This window comes from Aethalodelphis obliquidens, unplaced genomic scaffold (genome assembly GCF_003676395.1).
Source record: "Aethalodelphis obliquidens isolate GAN/ISIS:26980383/991018 unplaced genomic scaffold, ASM367639v1 scaffold48, whole genome shotgun sequence".
NCBI lineage: Eukaryota > Metazoa > Chordata > Mammalia > Artiodactyla > Delphinidae > Aethalodelphis > Aethalodelphis obliquidens.
The window spans coordinates 10,716,759-10,735,381 of NW_020837992.1; the positions used below are offsets into that span (position 1 = coordinate 10,716,759).

The 18,623-nt window shown below is 41.6% G+C and overlaps 1 long non-coding RNA gene across 1 annotated transcript; it reads left to right on the plus strand.

The window, feature by feature from the left end:
- The first annotated feature begins 127 nt into the window (after positions 1–127).
- LOC113607531 (uncharacterized) lies at positions 128–13,920 on the plus strand. Its single transcript, XR_003427980.1, has 3 exons — positions 128–237; positions 698–846; positions 13,567–13,920. It is a non-coding gene; the product is annotated as an uncharacterized LOC113607531 (long non-coding RNA).
- Positions 13,921–18,623: the final 4,703 nt, after the last annotated feature.

Here is an 18,623-nt window from a genome sequence, read left to right on the forward strand (position 1 = left end):
CGGGGGGAAACGCTGGGCGCGCGCCGGGGGCGGGGAGGAATGCGGCTGGGCGGGCGCGCGCGGGGGCGCGGGGGGCGGCGCGGAAAGGGGAGCCCCAGCTCCCGAGCCCCAGGCGCGCGTCCTTGGGGACGTCACAGCGCTGGAATCCGAGGAATGCCGGGCTGCAGGAGCTCCTTCTGCAGGCCCGGGGGAAGTCGCGCACTTTTAATGTGGTGGCTTTGGAGAAGGTTTTCAAAGGTGAGGGCCGAGCGGGGAGGACGGGGTGAAACTCTCCGGAGTAAGAGACGTGGGAGTGGGGAAGGCAAAGCGACCACAGCGACCCCGCCTAGCGCCGTTCCCGGCGGGGGCGAAAGCGGGGAGCAGGAAAAATCCCACCTAGATCTCCGCAACCTGCAGAGGCGGGGCAGCGGCGGGAACTTGCCCACCCCGACCAGGAGCAAGGACAGTCCATCTTATTTGGGGGAACCCTCCAAGCAGGATGTCCCCATGCGGCCACCGCACAGGGGAAACAGACCAGGAGAAAGGAAGGTGGCTTCCCCAAATAGGCAATCTTAAAGTTCTGTCCAGGACACCTGGAACCTCTGGGTACCGGACCTGGCGTCTTAACAACCCCCAACCCCACCGCCGCCTCCCTGAATCGCAAAAGCTGTTAGTGCACGCAGGGTGTTAGACTATGTCGTTTTCCCGGTTCTTTCAGTGCCACAGAATCGCCCCACCCAGCCTGGGTAGGCACTGGGAGGGAACTTCCTTAGCATTTTCGGAGGTGGAGTTAAAGAGACGCAGCTGGTAAGATGGAACAGGCACCGAGCCAGGCCGGGGAACCCGGGTTTTCGGACCTGACCTGTGGTGAGTGTCCCAGTTCCTGAAAGCCTTGACCTCTGTAGCTGTAAGATTAAACGATTTGCCTATTTTTCTGTGGTCCTTTGCATTGCCAAAATGATGTCTTAGGAGTCTGTTGTCTTACTCAAGCCCAGTCCTTTCAACCTTTCTTAGGTTGAATAGGGTCCTTGAAGTCATTGCCACTGAGGATGTTGTCTCAAATTCCTTCAGTGTCCCACAACTCAGAAAAATTCCTGGACTCTTGGGGAAGAGCCTCCGGCAGCCATCATGTACAAATTTGTGGTCACAAAATTCTGACTTCTCTGAGCATTTGCTAATCTTCAAAATTATAAAGAAGCGGAGAACTTAAAGGGATGGAAGGAAAAGGCTGAAGGGAATTAAGATCGGTTTCTCCAACTTTCAAGAAATAGCTGGATAGCTTCAATATGGGCTTGCTGGATTTCCAAAGAAAATTAAGGAGTGCCTTACTGTTCACCAGGAAGCGTGGAAAGCACTTTATGTGCTCTGGTATATTATCCCCATTTCCGAGATGAGAAAAGTGAAGTGTGAAGAAATTACCTGTCTCACCAAGGGTCACAGAGCAAGTAAACTATGATAATGGACCCTAGTCTGTCTGGCCCCAAAATGCAAACTTATAAACCTTTCAAAATTTAACCAAAATAGGGTTAAGATTAAAGATAAGGAAAGACCTACAGGCTCTCAAGGTAGGAGAGATGAGAGGCCTCTTGAGGTCTTCCAGGAAAGGAAGTGGCATTTGTATATTTTTGCTTTAAAGTCACTGTGACACCAAACTCTTGAGCACAGCAAGCTGAGACAGTCGTGGTGTAGATGAAAAAGAACTTGTCTGCAGACGCAGTTTTTGTTCTGCCTCTGACTAGCCGTGTGACCCTGAGCAAGACACTTCACCCCTAGGCCTGAGTTTAATATTTAAGTGGAGTGTGACATGGAGGTCAGAGCCTGGTTGAACGAGTTCATCTCTGAGGTCTTTCCCAGTCTGAACTGGGATGAATGTATGCTCCTCCAGGCAGATGGCATACCTATGGAAGAAGCTAAGTGATAAAGCCAGGATGTCTTGGGGAAAGGACTGCCTTCACACTGCCTTCAGAATCAAAATGAATGTTGAGAAGGTTGCTGAGTGTTCAATGGCAACAAAAAAATAGAAAGCCATCAGATAAGATTAAGTACTACTCCTGTGGATTCATTTTTATTTTAAATAATTTTACTTCTAAAAATAAATGAACCCATTATTAATTTAAAAGCCCATAAAGTGCATCTGACCAGCCACATTTCTCTTTCTTTGGAATAGTTCACAGAAAGGCAATACAAGTAAGACTTTTTTAAATATGAAGTCCCACTTCAAATTTTAAAAGCCTTTCATTCTCTAGATAAATATATAAAAGCTAGTCACGGAGCTTCTTTCATAAAAGAAAAAAGCAACCCATTTCCTGGCTGCATTACACTTGAGTTTTCTCAGTATGCATCAGAGTAAACAGGAGATTGATTGTTGTGATAGGCCCTGAACACATCACTACACATTTATTTAAAGCTCTGTAATTTTAGGAACTTGTCAGTATTAAATATCCCCCCAAATCTTTCAACTGTTTCTAAGCCCAATTTAAACTACAAATACAGGCCAAATCTCATGGGCTGCCATGATTCCTCCCACCTCCAATGTGCTCCTCACATTAATTTATTAATTTTATACCTTCAAAACCATTGAAAAGCAAAACAAAATAAGTTCCGCAATCAAAGAAAACCAGAAAGTCAGCAGGCTCTCTTATGAAAACTCTGACAATCTCTAGGGGCCTTCTACAAAATGTAAAGACATATATAAGTAGAGAGAGAGAGAGAGAGATTGTTTGTTTTTTGGTCTCGCCGTGTGGCATGCAGGATCTCAACCAGGGATCCAACCAGTGCACCCTGCATTGGGAGCGTGGAGTCTTAACCACTGGACCACTGGGGAAGTCTGAGATTGTTTGTTTTTACCCTAAGTCTAATTTCAGTTCCTAAGAGGGTATTTGGCAGTGTACTGTAATGGAAGAAAAGAGAAATCGGAAGCTTTTTCAAAATACGCATCCTCTCTGTAACTCCTGCTCCCCATGTCTTATTTATCTTATTCCCTTGTTCTAGGGTAAGAGACTTCAGTTGGTATATATATGTTTCTATATATAATATTTTTAGGCAGTATTTTATTGAGATATAATTCACGCTCAATAAAAATGTACCTACAACTTTACTTTTTCATATGGATACATCCATGTGACCACCACCCAAATCAGGATATAGAAAATGTCCATCACCAGGACTTCCTTGGTGGTCCAGTGGTTGAGAATCCGCCTTCCAATGCGGGGGATGAGGGTTGGATCCCTGGTCAGGGAACTAGGATCCCGCATGCCGCGGGACAGCTGGGCCCGTGGACCACAACTACCGAGCCCACGTGCTCTAGAGCCCACGCACCACAGCTAGAGAGCCTGCGCACCACAACTGCTGAGCCCGCACTCTGGGGCCCGCATGCCATGGCTGGAGAGAAGCCTGTTTGCCGCAACAAGGGATCCTGAATGCCGCAACAAAGGTCCTGCGTGCTGCAACTAAGACCCAACACAACCAAATAATTAATTAATTTTAAAAAAGAAAATCTCCATCACCACAAAAATTTCCCTTATGTGACTGTTCAGTCAGTAACACCTCTCTAGGCTAACTTCTAATAACATAGCATAGTTTTGCTGGTTCTCAAACTTCATATAAATAGAATTATATAACGTGTGTGTATGTATATGTGTGTCCATGTCACAATTTGCTTATCCATTCTTCTGTTGATATATTGGGCAAGTATATTTTGAAAATATTTCCCAAGTAATTCTGTTATGCCTGAACCCTCCAATTCAGAACATTGACTTACAACAAAAGTAATCATAAAATAAGCCTAGATTCTTAACCCCTACAAAAACTATTAAGTAGCAGAGAAAGAAAAACAAGAACACTTAAGAACAACCAACTTGAAGAGTGTTTTAATGGTAGTACACATTCAGAGCTTCTTGTCCATAAAATTTACTGGAAATTGCCTGGAATATGGACTTTGTGTTATCTAGTGACTTTTTTAAGCGCTAACGTGGTTATGCAGAGCTCTTGCGTACATCCACACACACAGCGCACAATACTATGTAAGTTCAAATACTCTTTAGTGTGAATGGCATCCCCTGGAGCTGTGCACCGTGGTGGCTGTGATATTAGGAGTTCTCGTTTTAGAGGTAACTTCATGGAGTCTGCTTTGGAAGAATCATTTCCGACACCGAAGACTGAGTCCTTCCCTCCTGGTTGCATCTTTGAGGACTTTCAGTTTGGGGAAGAAAAGTGACTTTTTTTTTTTTTTTGGCCTCACCATGCTGCTTGTGGGATCTTAGTTCCCAGACCAGGGATTGAACCCATGCCCTCGGCAGCGAAGGTGCAGTGTTCTAACCATTGGACCACCAGGGAATTCCCAAAAGGTGACTTTCTAAAGCTCAGATTTCCCCACGTTGACTAAAGGCAGGAAGTCACACTCTTCTCAAATATTGATAACATAACAGGAGACTTTTGTGGAGGCATGGATAAGATGAAAGTGCAAAATACCTGTTTGGGTTTGTTCTCCAGCCTCTTTTGGAGGCCCGCCATACCTGCACCCTTTTATGTCCCATACTGTCTCCATTTCCTCATCTTTCCTCATGTCTCAACCCTGCCATTCCTGATACACTGTCATCTCTGGCCACCAAGCCTTCTGGTCACCACATTACCTCTCCACTTCATTTCTCTTTCCTTTATCCATCTCTCAGGAAAAGGCTCCCTGCCTTCCAAAGGGACTGTCCTCTGACCTGAGTCAAAGAAATGAGGGACCCCAGATCCATGGCTGTCAACCTAGGCCACAAATGAATTATTGCCTTGTTACTTCCTTCTGGAAAGAATTCCAAAGATTTTTAGGTTTTGTTTTTTCGAGCTGGGAGGAGGAAGATAAATCTGTCCTCTGGGACACTGTGCCAGCTCCCCTGGCAACTGTGGTTGACCACGTGGGTGATGGTATCAGAGTCATGTACACCAAGCAGATTCACTCGAGGCAGGTCGCTAGTTTTTCCAAGGAAAATGTACAAGATGCAGCCAATTGTTTATTAAAAATTCCATACGACAGCAATATATGTTAATCAAGTATACTCTAGAAAGGATAATTCGCACACATTATCACTACTTTCAGCAAGATTTAAAAGAAATAAAACCTAGGCACTATTAAGTATCTTACCCATTTCACTGTATTCATTATTCTCTACTAATTTCACCTTGCGTCACAAACACACTTTGAATCACATCTTAAAGGTACAAGCTTCGTGGTCATACTCACCAGTCTCCACTTGCTGACTTTCCCCGCTGCCCTCGGCCCCAACCTTGTCTTCCAGCCTTCCCAGGCTTGATGGGAACACACAGCTTACTCCCCACACTGTCATGTGCACACACACGTCCAGTCATCACCATATCCTCTGTGGGGCATGCTGCCAATGGAGTGTACCCACCCCTTACTGCTGAAAACCATCCACCATCCATCCAGTGAAGAAGACTTTACCTCCAGAATCTCTTCTGGAGGGCTTCTTCATTTCGATTTAAATCACTTTAAACTTTGTAATGGAATAGAGTCATTAAAAAAAGGAAGGAAGGGAGGAAGGAAGGAAGGAAGGGAGGGAGGGAGGGAGGGAAGGAAGGAGGGAGGAAAGAAAGAAAAGAAAGAGAAGAAGGAAAGAAAGAAAGAAAGAAGAGAGAGAAAGGAAGGAAGGAGGGAGGGAGGGGAGAGGGAGGGAGGGAAGGAGGGAGGAAAGAAAGAAGAAAGAAAAAGAAAGAAAGAAAAGAAAAAAGAAAGAAAGGAAGGAAGAAAAGAGAGAGAAAGGAAGGAAGGAAGGAAGGAGGGAGGGAGGGGGAAGGGAGGGAGGGAGGAGGGAAGGCTCTTCATAGTCATTTACATGTGATTGATAAACTCAAAAGCATACTCTAATGTTGGCTGCAACGGATCTGGTACTTAGGGCCAATTGTCTTAGTACAAGTTCCTTATTGTTCAAGCAAAAAAGGAAGATATTGGCAGGATACTGGAACATGTCTTGGAATAACAAGAAAGAAAGAGGGGCGGGACCAGAGAACCTTGAGGGTATTCTGGTTTCCTCCCTTTGGCTGGGGGGGATACTATCTTACTCTCTTGCCTGTACCCAGACTTGATAGCTCTGTGACCCTGGACAAAGTACTAAAGCTCTCACACCTGAATTTCCTCACCTGTAAAAAGGGGAATGATGAACATAGCTATCTCATGGGGTTGTAGTAAGAAGTAGTAGTAAGATTGTGGTGAGTGAGTCAATAGGTAGGAACCCCTTAGAAGAGTACCTGGTACACATTGAGCTGTCAATATGTTACCTATTAATATTATCATCAACGTCATTCTGTCTCTGCAGACTGGATTTCTCGCCTTCAGCAGGAAAATCCAAATTTGAATCTCAAATCCAAATTCCCAAGAGAAGGAATATGGCTTCAGTTGTGAATCTAGGGTCTTGAAGAAGGAACAGGCTATTGTGGCTGGGCTCAGCCCTTTGGGTGGGAAGGACAGTTCTCAGAAAGCAGGAGCGGCCAGGGAGTCATCTGAAAGCACAGTAATCGAGGAAGGGAGACATTTTTTACCAAAGTCAAGTCTCGAAAACCTCTGTTCACCCTCTCTAATTGTCTACACCATCTATGCAAAGGGCCAAACTTGGCTTCTCGTGTGTAGGGAAGAAAGTGACCCCCTAGGGAGGCAAGTGACACAGGGCTGAAAGGAAGGGAACCAATATTCATTGAGCACTTGCTATGCTCTAGGAGCAAGGCTAGGTCCTGTATATACACAGTCTGAAGTAATCCTTGTGACAGTGTTTGTGTGTTTTGGACTGAACTGTGTCCCTCCAAAATTCATATGTTGAAGTCCTGACCCCCCAATATGGCTATCTTTGGTGATAAGGACTTTACGGAGATAATTAGGGTTAAATGAGGTCATAAGGGTGGGACCCTAATCCAATCGGACTGATGTCCTTATAAGTAGAGGAAGAGCTCTTTCTCTCCACATGTGCACAGAGGAAAGGCCATGTGAGGACACAGCGAGAAGGAGGCCATCTGCAAGCCAAGGAGAGAGGTCTCTCCAGAAACCAAGCCCAACAGCACCTTAATTTGGACTTCCATGCTCCAGAACTGTGAGAAAATTGATTTCTGTTGTTTAAGTCACACAGTCTGTAGTATTTTGTTATGGCAGCCCTAACAGACTCATACATTGAGGTTAGCGTTTTTGTTGTTTAACAGAGAAATAAAATGAGACCTCAAGACATTAAGTACCAGTATTTAGACGAGTACTTAAGTACCTAAGTACGTGGCAGAACCAAGATCCAAATATGGACCTCTCTAATTCCAAAGTTCATGTTCTTTCTAAACCATCCTGTCGCTACAAAGTTTATTGAGTACCATTATATGTCAGGAATAGGGTTAGGTGGTGGCCAAGCTTGTATGGTTAAAAACAGGGGCAATAAAACCATCAAAAGTGTAGTGTCAAAATTCCCCATTACAGTAGTTGATCAGAGGACAGCTCTAGGCTGATGTTAAATTTTACTAATAAGAAGACACATATCCAGTGTACGTGTCTTCAATTATCTTAAAACCTTCTTTTCCCATATTTTTCTGAGTGCACCTAGTAAAAAAGGGGAAGGGAAGCTACTGCCGTATGATCAGGGAGCAAATCCTTTCAAAGAACTCTAATTCTCACCACTATTTATTTCATTAGCTCCCAAGATTCCCATGAGTTAATGTCCCCACTTTTTAGCTGCATGAAGTCCAAGAAGTGGCAGTTTGGGTCCATGGTCCTTCTAGCACACAGGAGGTCGCCTTCGACTGGCATGAGGTCACAGTTTCTGGGAGTGTGGAGTCCTTTCTGTTCATGACATCAAACTCAAGAGGTCAGAAATACCCTACTTTCTAAGAATAGTTACTTGTGAATCTCTCCTGAATCCATGAACTGAGCTAAACTGTTCTTCATCCTGATTATATCCCTACCTGGGCCACCTCTTAGGAAGGTACACAGCTATAGCATTTACCATGGCTGGCCAAGGAGCCATCAACTCCTCCAAGGAGCTGCATGAGGGCAGGTCAATAAAAGCCGTAATTATCCCTGTCTAATCGTCTCCAAAATATCTGCCTGTTGCCATTTTGTGTCATGATAGTGTGAATAGGTGCCAGGTTGCTAAAAAATAACTGGGATAGGGAAATTCTATGTGGAATCTTAAAATCATTGTTCATAGGGGAATTCCTTGGCAGTCCAGTGGTTAAGACTCTGTGCTTCCACTGCAGGGGGCGCAGGTTGGATCCCTGGTCGGGGCACAAAGATCCTGCATGCTGCGCAGAGCTGAGGCACTGGAGGGGGACAGTTCATAGGAGATAAAGAAAGTGATGGCCAGGCACACTATTATAAAAAATCAAGTCAGGACATTTCTGAGTAAAAAGTCAATAGATTCCCCCTCTTCATTATGTACATTTTTCTGTCTTTTCCCACCAACCTTAGAAGAAAACTATTTGCAGCCAGGGTATCTATCTTTACCTTCTTAAAATGATGGTGTTCAGAATAAAGGGACCAGTCCAGATATGGCTCTCTTCCTGACATTGTCTGTGTTTGCTAATATTTGTAGCTGCCCTAAACCTCTGAAAATATATCCAGCCTGACAAAGCTGGATTTCAACTTTATGGGCCACTGACTCTTCTTCTAGTGTCCTAAACGCCACGTTTAAATAAAGCCCCAGGGACTTCCCTGGTGGTATAGTGGTTAAGAATCTGCCTGCCAGTGCAAGGACGCGGGTTCGAGTCCCGGTCTGGGAAGATCCCATATGCCGCAGAGCAACAAAGCCTGTGCGCCACAATTACTGAGCCTGCACTCTAGAGCCCGTGAGCCACAACTCCTGAGCCGGTGTGCCACAGCTACTGAAGCCCACGTGCCTAGAGCCCGTGCTCTGCAACAAGAGAAGCCACTGCAATGAGAAGCCTGCGCACCGCAAAGAAGAGTAGCCCCTGCTCACAGCCACTAGAGAAAGCCTGTGCACAGCAACAAAAACCTAACACAGCCAAAAATAAATAGATAAATTAATTAATTAAAAAAAATAAAGGCCCAGTAAGTGGTAATTCATTAGTTTGTTTTTCCCTCGCCTCTTTGGTTCTGAGCTTATTTTTTAATGTAATTTAAACACCTAGGTGAAATTGTCAATAAATAATAATGCAAACTGTACTACCAGATTTAGGCAAGTAAAAACTAGATGGACTTCCAGGTAGATTACAAATTCAGAGAGGACTGGAAAATAAAGCAAGAAAAGAGTGCATTTGTTTCTAACATCGGCTGCTATAGCCAGAACACCCCTCTGAGAGGTATGGGCCATGAAAGGAATCTTCTGCTGTGATTAGCAACAAGGAACAACCTTCTTTGGGGGAGGGAAGGATCAGGTCGTGTTTGGGATGGCTTTCTAAAGAACATGGACGCTCCAGCCTGCAGGGGTGAGATAGGGTTACCCCCAAGTATGGTCAGGGCTATGTAAGTGAATCCAATATCACTAAATCAAAACCTCCCCTAAGACCTGGCTGCTTCCTGGCTGCCTCTTCTAGAATGAGGGGTGACTCAGAGTGTGACTGGCACTGTGACTTCAAACATTTCTGAGTAATTCCCATGGACCTAGACAAGGGCAATTAGAGAACTGGTTTGGAATGACCACTGAGATCGAAAGATACTTCTGGTGGCCAGCAGGAGAAAGGCAAATTGCCTAGGAAGCTCAATTTTGAGGTATCTTCTGTCACAACTAGGAGACAAAGGTACCTTCTGACATTCTAAATCCTAGACACTAGAGCTTACTAATGTAGGAGGGTGCATCCTGGGCTTCCCTCTACGATGGGCACCTTTGATGTCATGGAATACACGAAGACAAAAATTTTAAATGGTGAAAGAGAAACTGAATTTTTAGTGATAGAGGAAGACCCAAATGATCTGGCCACTGTCTGGCTACCTTTCTGATCTAATTTCCAACTACTCTTCACTGTCTCCCTCTGCCCCCGGGATGCATTCTGCTATTCCTTGAACATACATTCCAACTACTCTCCCACCTCAGGACCTTTGCATGTGCTGTTTCCTCTGCCAAGAACTGCCACTCCTCTAGATGTTTCCTGGAAGTTTCCTCACTTCATTCCTTGGATAGATCTTTCGCAGCCATCCTATCAAAACAGAAACTCTTCACATTCCATTCTCTATTCCTTTACCCTGCTCTAGTTTCCTTGGTAGCACATTCACTACTGACATTATATTATCTATTTGTGTTTATTTGTTTATGGCCCCTCCCCACCCCTCCAGAAGCTCCATTGCAAGTAGAGATTTTTGTCTGTGTTGGTCACCACTGTATTCCACTGCCTAGTGCATAGAAGATCCCCAACAAATATTTTTTGAATGTTTGAATAAATAAAAATTTTATTATTTTTATGTGATTATATGCAGTTATTTTCCTGTGCTCAGAAGTCTACAGGTACTATTTTATTTAATCTTAACAACAACCCTACGAAGTAAGGGTTACACTCTCCCATTTATAGATGAAGAAATTGAAGATTAGAGAGATGAAATAACTTGTCTGTTTTTGTTGTTATTTCTAGGTGGTTTCTGTGTTTGGGAGGTTTTGACGTCGGTTTGCTTTTAAGGACCTCAGTCACAAGGAGACATCCAGACTTATCCCCATTTGGAACACACTCCGTTCCTCACTTTATATCCTGCCTCTCTTTTGCTTATTTTATAATTTTTCCCTTTATGCCCTATTCCTAACTTGGTTTTCCTCCTCCAGATTTGCATCTGATATAGTATATCTGAGGCAGTTAATTATAGTTAAGGGTCTATACTCCAGCTAGCTTGCCTGGGCTGACCTCCTGGCTTTGCCACTTAATAGCTGTGACATTGGGAAATTTTGAACTTTTGATCTCCCTCCATTTGTTTTTTTTCTTTCTGGGGTCCCTAATACACACACTTTGACACCTGATTCTCCACGTTTCTTTTCTATTTTCCATTCTTTACCCTTACCCTTTCCTTGCCTCCTGGGGAAACTCCTCAACCTAACCTTCCAGCTCATATTGACTAGGTACCTTCATTATTTAAGCAATCCATTGAATTATTTATTCAATAATTACAGGATATTTTTGAAAAATTAACTTTTTTTCAGTTTTAATGAGGTATAATTGACAAATAAAATTGTAAGATACTTAAAAGTATACGACGTGATGACTTGATATATGTAAACATTGTGACAGGATTTTCCCCATTAAGTTAACACATCTATCATCTCACATATTTATTTTTGGTTGGGGTGAGAACATTTAAATTGTACCCCTCTTAGCAAATTTCAGTTATACAATACAGTGTTATCAACTATAGTCACCAGTTACACATTAGATCCTCAGACATTATTCATCTTTTAAATGAAAGTTTGTACCCTTTTACTAACCTCTCCCTATTTCCCCCACCCTCGAGCCCCTGGCTACCATGATTCTACACTCTGCTTCTATGAGTTTGACTTTTTTAATTTTTAGATTCCACGTGTAAGTGATACCATCAGTACTGTCTTTCTCTGTCAGGATTCATTCTAATTCTTTTACTCTTCTAGTAAGAACTGCTTATTCTCACTTCATGTTTCCAGTATCTTCTCTCACCCCTTCAAGCATATTTATTATTCTGGTTTTAAATTCTTCTCCTGTTTTCCATGAGTTCTGTTTTCTCTGGTATAGGTTGTTCAGTTTGTTGTTCCTCAAACTTACAGTTCTTGGTATTTGCCCTCTGAGCTCATCCTTGTTCCTCTGGGGCCATTAGCTGCCTTGATTAGCAAAATGCATCTGTGGAGGGGGCAGATGTCTATAACAACTTGTGCTGCTCTAGATGAATTGGTGTGTATGTTTGTTATGTGCATTTGTGGGAGAGGCACGGTACTGTGCTCAGTTGGTCTCCAAAGAACTTCTGAATAATCTTTTCTTGGAGGCAGCCACTCGGTATTATAAGTGGGTGCCCACAGGAGGATAAGAGCCAGGAGATGTATGTATGGAGGGGGCCTTCTCAGGGACTGGTCAGACCACATACACTCATTGCCATCTGCTCATAACCATCCCCCATCCAAGCCCTGCCTTGTAGTTACCCCACTGCTTCTATGTGCTGAAATCCTGCCTCTACAGTACCCAAAGGAGGGGCACGTCTACCTAGGGCAGCACAAGGATGAGGAAGAGACAGAACTGAAACATTTTCCCCCAAACTGAGTCCCTACCTGTGACCCCAGGCCCTACCCACCTCTGGCCAGTTTCCCTGCCAGGAGATCAAGTCAACTTCTATCCACCCCAAGAATTTCTTTCCACAGCTAATTGCTGAGCACAGCTCCAAAGTTCATCTCTTGTGGCATCTCTCCAGGGGAGAGCACTCCATTTGTGTTGCTTTGCTATCTTGCCCTGAGCCAGAAGCCCTGTAGGCTTCCCAAGATCACCAAGCTGTAAGTGATGGAGCTGGGATTCAAACCTTGATCTTTTTGACTCCAGCACTTGTGATTTTAACCCCTATGCTATGCTCAGGGTTTGCTGAAAGGTGATGGGGTCAAATTATCCATCCAACTAAAAAATTATTTCATTCCAAATCTTTCCCACTAAACAGAACCTGGGCTCCTTAGAGAAATGGCAAACTCCAAGTCTGAGGAAAGAAATGTACAAGAAAGGTATCAAAAGAACACTAGGGTTGTAACCAAAGGACTCAGAAACCACGTTGAAGAGACTCTCAGTGGCTACAGATGGACCAATTTTAGCATCAATAAGGGTGATAAAAGCAATTAGTTATACATTTTCAACTGCGTTGAAATCCATAAGTTCATAATGGTACAAAGGGAAAAAAACTAGTTAGTCGTCATTGGAGCCAAGTCCTTATTTTGAAAAATGATAAATGAAGGCATAGAAATAAATCGTTCATCTTGCCTTTCCTAAGAAATTACACCACTGGTAACCAAGCAGTAGATGAGGAGGGATTTTACATTATGGAAATATCCTAGATAACAAGTAAAAGGGATGATAAAATTAGAATATCACCATTTTGCAACCTCTGATAAAGTAATGGATCTAGGCAAGACCTTCAATGGTTGCTAACATCACAAAAAAAGAGATAATCAGACATCAGACTGTCACTATTTTGTTTTGAGAAAGACAACCTGTACCTGATCAGGCCTCTAGATAGATTCAGCCACCAATTTACAAAAAAAAAATACAAGTCAGAGGAACATGTTCAAACAGACCTCAGAGATCAGCATATGAACAATCGGCAAAATGCAGGCTGTGGGAAAGTCTAGAAGAAAACATTTTTTTTAAAACAAATACATTGCAATGGCGAGGGGGGGGAAATAGGGGTAATCTATAGATTAAAAGAGACTTAAAAGACATATCAACTCTCACAACATGTAGCCTTATCTGTATGCAGATTCAAATAAACAAAATCTAAAACAAAAAAGCTATGCCATGTATGAGGACTTTTGAACACTGATTAGATATTAAGGAATTACTATGAAATACTTTAGATGTGATAACTGATATTGTTTTTATGTTAAAAATAGAGTCCACTTCTTTTAAATATATATATTTTTTATAGTTGAAATGTTTTATCTGGATTTTGCTTCCAAATAGAACAGGAGCCAGGAAATGGATGGGAGTACAGATAAAGCAAAGATGGCAAGGAGTTGATGACAGCGGAAGCTCACTGATGGATACATGGGAGTTCATTATACTAATTGGTTAATTTTGTATAAGTGTGAAATAATAAAGTTAAAAGCCTAATAATAATAAAAAGTTTAAAAGGAAAAATATATTATAAAAACAATATGTCCTCATTTCAAATAATATTGAAGTACATAATGAAAAGATGGGTTGCCTGTTTTCACTTCCCATTTTCATATTAACATTCCCTGGAGGTAATCACTTTAATTCTATACTGATACAGACCAAGGCTTTATGCTTTATTTTATAGATATATATGTTAAGTGCAAGAAAAAGCTGAAGTGAGGCATTAGCTACTACAAAATGCTGTCAGCCATCCTACATTTTGGGTGGGACACACACAAGACTATTTTAAAGTCTGGAATTATATATACCAAACAATATAGAGGAGAAAACTATATTTTCATTTGTAGTAAATTTGAGATTTGAAGGTATCAGAATAAGTTCCAAGGTACCTCCCTTTGGAGAAAACACAATATAAAAATTCCAAACTTAGGAAAAAACTTTGTTTTAGATTGGATGAGAAGGAATCTTCACTTAAAACAAGTAAACAGGGCTTCCCTGGTGGTGCAGTGGTTGAGAGTCCGCCTGCCGATGCAGGGGACACGGGTTCGTTCCCCGGTGCGCGTCCAGAGCCTGTGCTCCGCAGCGGGAGAGGCCACAGCAGTGAGAGGCCCACGTACCGCAAAAAAAACAAAACAAAACAAAACAAGTAAACATAAGTATAGCTTAGGGCTCCTTTAGATTGTGAAGTCCACTACTGATTTTGCTTTTTACATTTTATTAAATGTATACATAACTTCTCAAATGCACACACATGTACACACCCCATGATCCATGATCTGGATTTGAAGTCAGGAGAACTGAGTCTATAGGTAACCTGTGTGTAGGGCACCAAAATAACTGGTCAATCCTGTCAATTCAGTTTTTAAAACTATCTGTTTCAGCTAGAAATATTCTATTAAAATAGCTGATAAATTAATCACGGTAGACCTGTCCAGGAAAGAGGAGAAAAGAAAGGTTAGCAAACATAAGAATATAAATAGAGACAAAGTATCATAACTACATGGACCTTATTTAAAAACAGAGAGAGAAACACTTAGCGTGTGCATTGATCTTATTATCTCTTTTCTGACAAGCAGCAGAAAGATGGACTTGTAGAGCCCTTCTGCATGCCGGGTACCACCTACTCCCATCCATCTGCCAAGCCAGCTCCATATGTTCTCTAAAACCAATGTAATCTCTTTGTGAGACTTTTTTTTCAATTAAGGAGAGTATCTTTTCCACCCAATTTTTCTGCAGACTCCTTATAAACACTTATATGATTGTATTTGTGTAAAAGTTTAATAAGCCCTTACTGTTTGCTAAGTGTTCATAACACACAGTTGAATAAGACATGTTTTGGGGGGAACTTTTTAAACAATCTTCTATATTTAGACTAAAGCAGGTCTTTGTTGTCATCTTTTGATAACTTCCTATACTTAATACAGAATTATGAATCAATACAAGCTTTTTGATAAAGAGGAAAGGAGTTTTTTTTTTAAATAATAGAACTTGGGAAAAATGTTCAATAGCTACTTTCCTTGAAAGAACATTATTACCACATTTTTCTGTATTCTTTAATTTTAAAAGGAATCATTCAAATTAAATGATCCTTGACGTAAAACTTCAAAAAATGTTATGATATCATCAAATCATGAAAACAGCATGAAGATTTAGGAAAATAGTCCTTAGTAGGAGCACAAAAACACCCTTTCTCGCTAAACTAGCACTTTGCTGTAAGAACTGTAAATGAAGGATATAAAAGGAGTCTGACTTCAAAATTCCTAATGTTTGAAAATCATACAACGGAAGAAAACCATGTTAAAATAAGGAATGAAAAATTTTAGCCTAAATAATAGCTGTTCTGCAAAGTGAGTTACATCTTTATGTGTGTTTTATATCTGACTGAATACACGTTTTTATTGATTTGCAACCAGCAAAGCCATTGGTACCCATTTTAGTGTAGAAAGCAAGGACTCTAGAAGAAACATTCAAGAAAACTCCCTGTATTTGTGGAGGAGTAGTCATTTCTTAACCAAACTCTGTAACCAAGAAAGAAAATATTAATACGTGGCCATATAAAACTATCAATTTCCTCAAAAATGCACAGAAATAAGTGAGTTATAAAAAGTTGGCAGGAGAGGGATGCGATTCATGTATGAGATCCTCCACTAGAGCTATTGATGGCCATGCCTGGGCCACTGGAGCACAGGGCACTGGCCTCACTCGATGACCCCTGCTGAGCTCACCGACGTCTTCGCAAGAGTTTGCAAGGGGAGAAAGTGACATTTTCGCTCCTACTAAAATTGAGATCTCATCAGAATAGTTCAGCAGTGCCTCACTTTGGAGAAAACCTAATATAAAAATTCCAAACTTATGAAATAAATATATTGGGGGATTGTTTCTCATTCAAGGTAAATAGCCAAGGCTCTAACCATAAGCTCATTTATATTATGTGCACCAGTATTGATTATACGTCAGAATTCAATATTTACACAAATTAAACACACACACACACACGATGTAGTATTTGGACTTGAGCTCAGACATGAGATTATTACAAGTTGTAACAACTGGCCGTGTGAGTCTACAATTCACTTATAGGCCCTTGTTTCCCAAACTATACAGTAAGGAAAACTGGCCTAAAGCCTCCTTTAACTCTAAAATTGTATGATTCTCTGATTTCTCTAAGAGAAATCTTCTACTACGTCGGTGGCATAAGTTCATAGTTCCCTTATATGCCTCTTCCCCAAACTTCTTATTCTGAAAAGTGGTGATTTTGCTAATGCTCTAGGAACTACACAAGTAGTGGACTTCCTGTGGTTCCTATGGCTACTGTACATCTGGGTTTTTCTGGACATGTCAATAAAAAATAAGTTTTTAATTCCCAAATACCAGTACAGAATTCTCCATAAGTACTGAGATTTTCTACAGGTAAAATAAAATAACGGTTGTCTTTTCTAAAAATCTCTGGAAAAGTAAGTTAATATGTAAAATTTTCTCAGTTTGCTGTGTTTCTCCAAATAGTCTCTTAAAATTTCCAGGGGCTGCCCCTGCTTGTCTATTAGTGGTGGAGAGCAATATAAAAAGGTAGCAAATTAATGTATATGGAGAAATAGAAGACTACTGATTTTTAGTTCACAAATTTATTTATGCCTATAAACTTATGGCTTTAATTTTCTATTCCTACATAAACTATCATCATTTATTAACTCAACAACTATATCTTGAACTCTTACTACGTGCCAGGCTTTGTGCTGGACACTAGGTACAAGTAGATAGAACCAGACAGGCTTTGGCCTCATGAAAGTTACAGCTAGTACAGGTCTAAACATTAAATAAATTGTTATACCAAATATATTTGTAATTACAAATTGTGCTAAATGTAATGAAGGGGGAAGAAGACAATATTCAGAGAGAGAATGAATCTCCTAACTTAGAATTTGGGATACCTGAATCTTCAAAACAATTTATCTTTTATGTAAGGCGTCTCCTATAGATCAGATGTGATCTCTGAGACCAGGCTGAGTGTACTAGTCAGGGGTCTCCAGAGAAGCAAAACCAATAGAAGCTATATATATTATATATATGGAGAGAGAGAGAGAGAGAGATTTATCCTAGGATTGATTCACATGATTATGGAGGCCAAGAAGTCTCACGCTCTGCCATTTGCAAGCTGGAGAACCAAGAAAGCTGGGGGTGTAGTTCAGTCCAATTCCAAGGGCCCAGTAATAGGGGAGCCAGTGGCGTAAGTCCGGGTCAGATCTGAAGGCCTGAGAACCAGGAGAGCAGACATCCAAGGGCAGCTCAGGCAGAAGGAGCAAATCCCCCCTTCCTCTGCCTTTTTGTTCTATTCATGCTCTCAGTGGTTTGGAAAATGCCCCCCCTCCCTGCCCCCCATTGGTGAGAGTGGAGTAACTTTACTCAGTTTATTCATTTAAATGCTAATCTCTTCCAGAAACACCCTCACAGACACAGTCAGAAATAATGTTTTACCAGCTATCCGGGCATCCCTTAGCCCAGTCAAGTCAACACATAAAATTAACCTTCAAATACTATGAAGAAAAAGTGAAAAACAGTATTAAGGGAGAGAGTAACCTAGAACTTGGGATATTTGAATCTTCAAAACAATTCATCTTTTTTAAAAAAAATTTATTTTATTTTATTTATTTTTGGCCACATTGCACGGCTTGAGGAATCTTAGTTCCTGACCAGGGATCGAACCCCAGATGCACAGCAGTGAAAACGCCGAGTCCTAACCATTGGACCATCAGGGAATTCCCTAAAACAATTCATCTTATATAAAAAGCAGATGTTATCTCTAAGGTCAGTTTGGGAGATGCAGAACATCCTTCCTTTCTTTACCCCTCTCTTTTCTCTTCCTTCTTCATCCCCAGGTTCCCAGAAACCAACTTCTTTCCTTCCTTCTCTTTCAGAAACAAACAAACAAAAAATTAGGCATCCATGTACATTCAATTATGAAAACCAATACCTAGGAGATCCAGTAATCACCTGGACTTAGCCATGATAGTGGTCACCATGATAAATGGTGAATGGTAAATGAGAACACGTTAAGTAAGTACGCAAGCACACCAGACATCAGAACTCACAGAGCAAGGCCATGGTATCAAGCCCTATGTTCATTTTTCTGTCCTAGTTGTGCTTGGCTTCTTGGCAGTATTTCACTGAGTCGACTACTACCTCTTTCCTGAAACTCAACACCTCTGGGCACACTCTTACTCTCTCCGCCCTCGCCCCCTTCGAAACTCTCTAGCCACTCTTTCTCTACCCTGTCTCATCTCCTTCTCTCCTTGATTAATCATGTTTATTCATGTGACTTCAAATGCCATTTGTAAGAGACGCCTCCCAAATTTATATCTAATGCTGAAATCTTTCTTCTGAACTCCAGTCAAAACTAAACTCTT